Source organism: Ptychodera flava (assembly GCF_041260155.1).
Source record: "Ptychodera flava strain L36383 chromosome 3 unlocalized genomic scaffold, AS_Pfla_20210202 Scaffold_26__1_contigs__length_13983176_pilon, whole genome shotgun sequence".
In the NCBI taxonomy this organism is placed as follows: domain Eukaryota; kingdom Metazoa; phylum Hemichordata; class Enteropneusta; family Ptychoderidae; genus Ptychodera; species Ptychodera flava.
Genome location: NW_027248280.1, coordinates 11,807,254 through 11,814,792, shown reverse-complemented (window position 1 = coordinate 11,814,792; position 7,539 = coordinate 11,807,254). Strand labels below are relative to the sequence as shown.

The 7,539-nt window shown below is 35.1% G+C and overlaps 1 long non-coding RNA gene across 1 annotated transcript in view; it reads right to left on the bottom strand.

The window, feature by feature from the left end:
• Positions 1 to 3,096: 3,096 nt before the first annotated feature.
• The window catches only part of LOC139126035 (uncharacterized), a 101,370-nt gene continuing 96,927 nt past the window's right edge, over positions 3,097 to 7,539 (bottom strand). Inside the window, exons 3-5 of the long non-coding RNA XR_011550439.1 lie at positions 4,014 to 4,067; positions 3,523 to 3,921; positions 3,097 to 3,304 (exon numbers count right to left, since the gene is read on the bottom strand). This is a non-coding gene — a long non-coding RNA (uncharacterized lncRNA). The remainder of the gene's footprint in view (positions 3,305 to 3,522; positions 3,922 to 4,013; positions 4,068 to 7,539) is intronic.

The following is a 7,539-nucleotide window of genomic DNA, read 5'->3' as shown; positions in this document are numbered from 1 at the left end:
AGATATGGTATCAAAAGTGATGTATTGGGCAAGGATGTGTTTGTTATTGTTGCGAAAGACCCTGCGGCTAAACGATCTCAAATACTGCAACTCTTCATTGAACCACATTTAGTGAAACCTTGCTGGATTGCAAGACATATTGACTAATATTTATATATAATTATATGATGTAATAAAATATTCCATGAACGTTGAGCAATATTATTGCTTTAAATTGACAATGTAAACGTACATAATAGCTTTTTGTTCATGTAAAGTTTTTGAATCAAAGTGTATCGAGCATTCACTAGTGAAGGTCCATGTAAATAGAAAACTTTAATAGAATCATCGCTTTGCAGCTTTAATGGATCATTCTGAAAATCAATCGGAAAATAATATTTCCATTGCATATTGCCGATTTTAGTTCAATCAGTAATTACTCTATATCATATTCCGACTCTGAAGCATTCTTGGTGACGTTAAATTAAGAATGCTCATAATAAATGGGGGTTCCGATTAAATAATGACCCTCTTATTTGTTATCATTTTCATAGACGTTTCTTATTACAGTTGAGTGTAATTTTGTTCAGTTTCCAGCGAACTAGTACTGTCACCTTTTTTTCTTATTTTCGGTGATCTACTATCAGGTTTGCAATTAATCATTGAATTTCATAATAACGCTATAAATTAGCAAGTCAAAATAACCCTTGTTGAAAACAGGTCACTAGCTCTTTGCAAAATTTTAGACTAAAAAGGAACGCTTGGTTTTTGCCACTGTTTTAAAGCAAATTCAATTACTTTGACCTTGTGGTTGCATAGAAGAAGCTAGTTTCAGATTTAAGAAAATCCAATATAGTGGCAATTTAACGTGACCGTCAACGGGATGTCCTAAAGTCAAGTAGCAAGTTCCAGAAGCTTACATGCAGTTGTGTTCCAGCTTGACAAGGTATTTGCGGTAGAAGAACATGAAAGTATTGTAAGGCGTTGTGTTCCTGTAAACGTTCACAACAAAGTACGACTTTGATCTATTTTGACGCTTTTGTAATCGACGGTGGTTAGCTATAATACCGTACGTGCAGTAAAATTAATCCCTACGAAATGTTGGTGTTGAATAAAGAGAGTCTTACCATATAAAGTTTGACTAGCGCCATTAAAATTTCGAGACCAAGAAAATCGATGTAAACATGAAGGAATAGTATATATCTCGTCGATTTGAAGATACGGTATTGTGTTCACTCCCTTTGTAAGTCCCCGCTCTTTGCTCCTCACTGCAGGTATTAATAGTAGGGCGATTATGGAAGAAGAAGAAGCTGTATGTTATTACGTATCATTAAAACTTGTTTCTGTTGTTATGGAAATATTTTCTTCCCCTGTCTCATGCAACATTTTTGAACACTCTTGGCTGAATCAAAAATTACTTTTGAAAATAAATGGCAACTAACTACAAATACAATAATAGCAGTTGTGACATATTGGCGGACTTTACGGCATGTTTACATAAATATTCATGAAAAATTGTTAAGAATATCTAATGTGCAATAGGTAAAAAATCGCCATTCAATTCAACGATTCTCTTGCAGCCCTTAAAACAATTAATGACTGGGGGAAATGTTTTATGTTAAGTAAAAATTGATATTGTGACATGGCTCATACTTTTGTTTGTTTGGAGATGTTCTTGTTCACTTTCATCTTCTACACCATGCCTTTTCATTTTCGCTACCCGACAAATAGAATATCATTAATGATGAGACAATGCTGAACGCAAAGAAATAAGAAATAACTCTTTCAATCGATTAAGCGTACAGGTCAATTGCATAACGCCAACTTCATTAACTTATCTGGACTTTTGAGCGTAACATAATTGACCATTTTGCTTAATATTTTACCACCAGATCTTTCTATCTAAATGTAGTTTTCCTATAGGAAGAAATCATGTAAGCGGGTATAGCAAACCAAACCAGTGATGGTTATATGGAAATGAAACTCGCAAAAACGCAGACCGGTCTCACACATCTATACCACTTGCGAAAATGGTACCTCAGTCTCACAGGCAAAAGCTTGAAGATTTGAACTGATATGCCATATACCTGTTCTCAGCCTGGTATAGAGTCTTATTGGATGTTTCATCGTTGAGAGGTAATCCAAAAATTGTCGATGCGGTTCCTCAGACTCAAAATACAGTTTCAGTTCTGAACGAAGAAGTTTGGCATTTTCACACAAATTCGAATATTCATCGAGATTAAGAAGAGATATGACTCTCCTTGTGACCTCATTTCCTTGATCTATTGCATCATTATGTTTTATTTTACGTTGATTCAACTTCATACTGTGTCGAGGAAATTCATTGACAAAAATTCAAAAAATCCAGATGTTCTTGGGGTAATAAATGGTGTCCCGATTGCTGTAGCGAGAAGTCCGACCATGTCGAAGTCGAAATCTGCTATTGATACAGCAAGATCACATGATCTTAAGTCGTTAGTTATTTGATGTATCATGCAGAATTGTCCGTGCAAGGAGTAATACTTTACGTTTACACCAACATGGCTCAAAGTTTCCCTAATCTTTACCCAATCTTCGTTCCCCGTTTCTCGTACAACTCCAACATTAAAGCTGAAGGAAGCATTCACTCTGCTTCGTTTCAGATAATTTGCAATGTTTTGCATTGTAAACTTTATGAAGTCAAATTCGGTGATGTTGTTGTCCAATGGTGCATATATGTAACATAATTTCATGCTTTGCTTGATACTTATATTATAGGCGACTATATCAAATAAGTGTTCATCAATTTCCGGTATGAAAGAAACATATTTAAGTCCAGTTCCTGTAGAACAAACTTCACTGATGATATCAGGACAAACCGATTGACCGACAGTTAGTATAGCTGACGCCGTGGCAGCTAACTCTGTCAATTTTTCATGGTCACGATAGTCATGTTTTGATGAGGTAACAACAAGTATAAAGAAAGCTCGCGAACGGAAACTTTTCGTCATTAACTGAATGTCCGCCTTGTGATCTTGGGCTCTTGCAAAAGTGATGATTATACTGACGTTTTCATATACATCTGAGCATTTATTTAATTGGTTCAGTCGCGAGAATTTTGAAGAACTTATCTGCGAAGCACTGTCAGTGTATGGAGAGATTAGGGAAATACCATATCTCTGTGCGTCTTCTAACTCTTGTGGAGAAAATTGATTTGCAGTGACATATACCGCATATCCTAGGCGTTTGAATAATTTTGCGAGGCTTCTCTGAATCAAACTAGTTGATATGTCTCCCGATCTTGGCCACCATTCTGTTGAAATTATTAACACCGCTTTACCATTTCCTTGTTGGAGTAGGAAAGAAACAAAAATCAGAACATCTTAATTAAGGTAAGAAACATGCAGTTTGAAATTGGTGCATAAATTATTAAAATCTTATATTTGGACAATAGAAAAATGTCTTTTGACAGTACATTTTGATGATATCCGCTTTTACATGGGGAAGGTTTATATTAACATGATATTAGTTTTCATTTCGCTGCCATTCATATTGAATACGTACCTGTTGATAAACTGTCAAGCTCCAGTTCACGCATGGTAGTTTTATATTGCCACTTCGGAATTCTAGTAGTCAGAGTAATTCTGCGAGCATGTAGATTCTTTTTAGTTGCCCCGGTTATAATGTCCGTTTGGAACCGATTGTTCAAGTCTCCGCTTTTATAGGCCCGCCAGAGAGTTTTCATTGCATTCTGTGATAAAACCTCCACGACCACAAGCAAATATTCCTTGTCAATGAATTTAAGAGAGATGTCTCCGATATCATGTTCCAGAAAAAAAGATACGTTGGAAATGTCGGAAAGAGAATTCCCTCGATTAAAGACACCGGCACAAACATCTGGTTGGTACTTTATCCCATTGTGGTACACTATGCTGTCAATACCAAGTTCTATCCTAATATGCCCTGAAAGTAATCATATTGCAGGTTTTAAGTGCATTTTATCCTAAAAGTTTCTCGAAATACCTTCCGCCTCGTTAAAAGAGACAATAACTTACTTGGCTCTCTGTCCCATTTTGGTTGTATCTTCGAAAAACACAGCGACTTGCGTTCTGAACGAGGAATAAGAGATAGTTGTTAAAGGAATAGCACATATCATTTACACTGTAAACCCAGCAAAACCAATTTTCTTATCAAGTGCCAGCAAAATGTTCACATCCTGTAACAGCCAATTTGCTACACCCATAGGTATATTGTTATTTGACAAAAAAAAGAAAAGAAAAGAAAAAAGAAACGCATCAGCGATAAAGTTGTGGTCAATAATTGAATAGCTTAACACATCGAAATCCAAATGTTTTAAGCTGAAACCTGGACATTTATTATGAGTGGAGAATCAACAGTACATCCTAATAAGCACCTTTAGTTCATCGGCGAGAAAATGTTGAATCACTATTTTTTGGTCCTCTATTTCACTTGCTTTGCGTGGACTATTTAATCGAGTTAGAGGTAAAATGGTATAGTCCTACAGCAATAATAAGCATTTCACATATACGCAATTGATTCGTACCGATTGATTCATGATATAAAATCCGTTTTCTGAATTGCATCCGACGCAATGTAAGCTTAAGGAATAAAAACATCACTAGAAGCATTAAAATCACAATCTAAAAGAACTTCCGCAACAGCTCTCTGGAGTCGTTCAATGCGCACTGATTGAACAGTGACCCCATATGTTGGTATTACAATCAAAATGGGGTAAAATAAAACAATTAAAAACTCATCATGGCCCTTTTAGTTAGAAAGGGGCGAATGCGCTTGAGTTGAAGTAACTTAAAAGCGATACTTTTACAAAAAGAGTTGACTTGTTTTTCCCAGCTTAAGGTATCACCAATGATTATACCTAATAATTTATCATATATAACACACTCCAGTTGATCTCCATTGCATAAGACATTAATTGATTCATCTATTCTAGCTCTTCTTTGAGAAGTTCCAAGGACCATTACTTTGGTTTTCTGTGAGTTAATACACATTTTATTAAGGTCACACCAGTGCCTGATGTGATGCATGTCTTAATTAAGCTTTATTACGCTCCTATAAATGCATATGTATATATGCAAATGGGAGGTATTCGTATAAGGTGGCAAAATGGCGTCTGTGTGTATGTATGTAAGTATGTATGTATGTCTGTTAGTCCGTCCATATCTAAAACTCCTAACCGTAGCAACTACTGTCTTAGTATTTGGTGTACAGGTGCACCTCGGGGTGGAGATGTGAATTTATTCAAATGAACATGTCAGTGCCAAAAATATGCAAATGAGGGGGAAAAAGGAAAAATCCTGCAAATGGCTAAAACTCAGTAAGCATTGGTCAGATTTGGTTGAAACTTGGTATGCAGATTTTTTTAGGTATTCTAAATTATGTGTGCAAAAATTGGGATGAAATTTGCATGTTTGTATTTTTAGGGTATTTTTTCCGTTTTTAGTCAAAAAATCTTGTTCTCTGAAATCGCTCGTCTGATTGCTATGAAACTTAATATTCATGTTCCTCAGAATGACCTCAGTCATGCTTGTACAAATTGTATTGATATTGTCATATTTGTAATTTTGGGGCAATTTTCCAAATTTTTGATGAAAAATTTTTTAATCCAAAAACTGCTGATTTGACAGCTTTGATACATGTATTTGGTATACAGGTATCTAAGATTAATCTCAATATAATGTATTGAAGGTATGTTGAAACTGGCAATATTTTTATTTTTGGGACAAGTTTTGCCTTTTTTGGTCAAAACATTTTTATCCTAAAACTTCTGACCTGCTGGCTTTGATATGTAGTGTACAGGTTCCTAGGGTTGATGTTAATTAGATATATTTAGAATAAGTATGAAATCTGCAAGTTTGTATTTTAGGGGGCAATGTTTCTCATTTTTGGTCAAAAACTTTGTTTCTCAAAATTTATCAGTCTGATTGCTTTGATATTTAGTAAACCGGTCCTTAGGGTTTTGTTAATAAGATATATTGAAATTAATTGAAATCCGAATTTTGAATTTTTGGGGCAACTTTGCGAAACTTTCAGTTTTACTGGGATATCTTTCATTTTGTATTTTTAAGATTTTTTTGGGTAATTTTACACCTACTGGAACTAAGAGTATATAATGTGGTGATTTAGTAAGCATTTGATATGGTAAACTGTATTTGGTGTTGAAATGCGGTAAAAAAATCCTGGCAGATTTGAAAAAATTCCAAACAAATGCCAATAAAAAATTCAGCCAGAGGTTTGACAAAAGAAAAGGTGGGAGAGTGGGGAAAAAGAATGTACAATGGATCGGATAAAAAAGATAATGTACCTCATCGATCTTCCAGACACCATCCCTTATCAAATGGTCCACCCTGATGTATTTTTGTGCACAATTAACCATGCAGTGTATTTTAGTTTAAGATGTCAAGTTATGTAAGATAGTTTAACTTTATCTCTTGTGTCATCATCCTTGTGTAATTGGTTAAGTTTGTAAGATGTTCCAGATGTGGATGTACCAGCTGTTCTGGAAGAAAACAATGTTTACTTTTTCCTGTAGGGTTTCTGAGTTGATGATTGTACCGGTATGTTGAAATTTCTCCATGTATCTGGAGTATGGGCAAAGTGTAAACATTGGTTGCATGTTATGTATTTCAGTCTGTGTCAAATATTGTAAATGAAAATCAAGAACAGTTTACTGTGTGCTTGTAAAAGATAACATATTTTTCAATACTTAAACTGCCTTGCAGATTGATTGTCTTAAATATTATCACAGAAGTAGAAAAGGAAAAGGAACTAATCAAATTGCTGTAACATATTCACTCTCAGTGCCTGTATAGGCCTATACTTAACTATTTTATCATTACATTCAGCTGTTTGTTATATCTTTATCACTCCCCATGGGCCAAGGCACACTCGGGGTCAATGTCATCACTCTGTGCCAGTCTGTGTATGTCAGTCTGTCTGTATATGTATGTCCATGTTTCATACAATTGTTGACTTGTTTTGATAACTATATGGGAGCGAACAGTGATGTTGTCACTATTTCTGAATTTATTGTAACATAGTACGGTGACATGTGCAGCAGTGTTATCTGCATACGTGTAAAGATCAGATGTATTTGTAAATAAAGGGAGATCATCGTTGAAAAGTAGAAAGAATAAGGGTCCTAAGATAGATCACTGTGGCACAACCAAAGAGACTTAACAAGAACAACTAAATGCCCCATTAAATGAAACAATCTGGGTTCTTTTCTCCAAATATGATGTGAAATACAATATAGTATTTTCTGCGCATCCATAAATTATAAGTTTTTTGCTCACGTGTTCACACACGTGAGCATATGTCGCAGCGATGTCTGTCTGTCTGTCTGTCTGCCTGTCTGTTGGTCCGATATCTCAAAAACGGCTGATCAGATCAGAATCAAATCTGGTACATAGATTGAGTTTGCAAATGGCAAGAACTGATTAGTTTTTGCTCATTTGCATAATTAAAGATTTGAGAAAAAACGGATATACATTAAAAACGACTGCACACAATTTGATGAGATTTGCTACAAATGTTGATCAC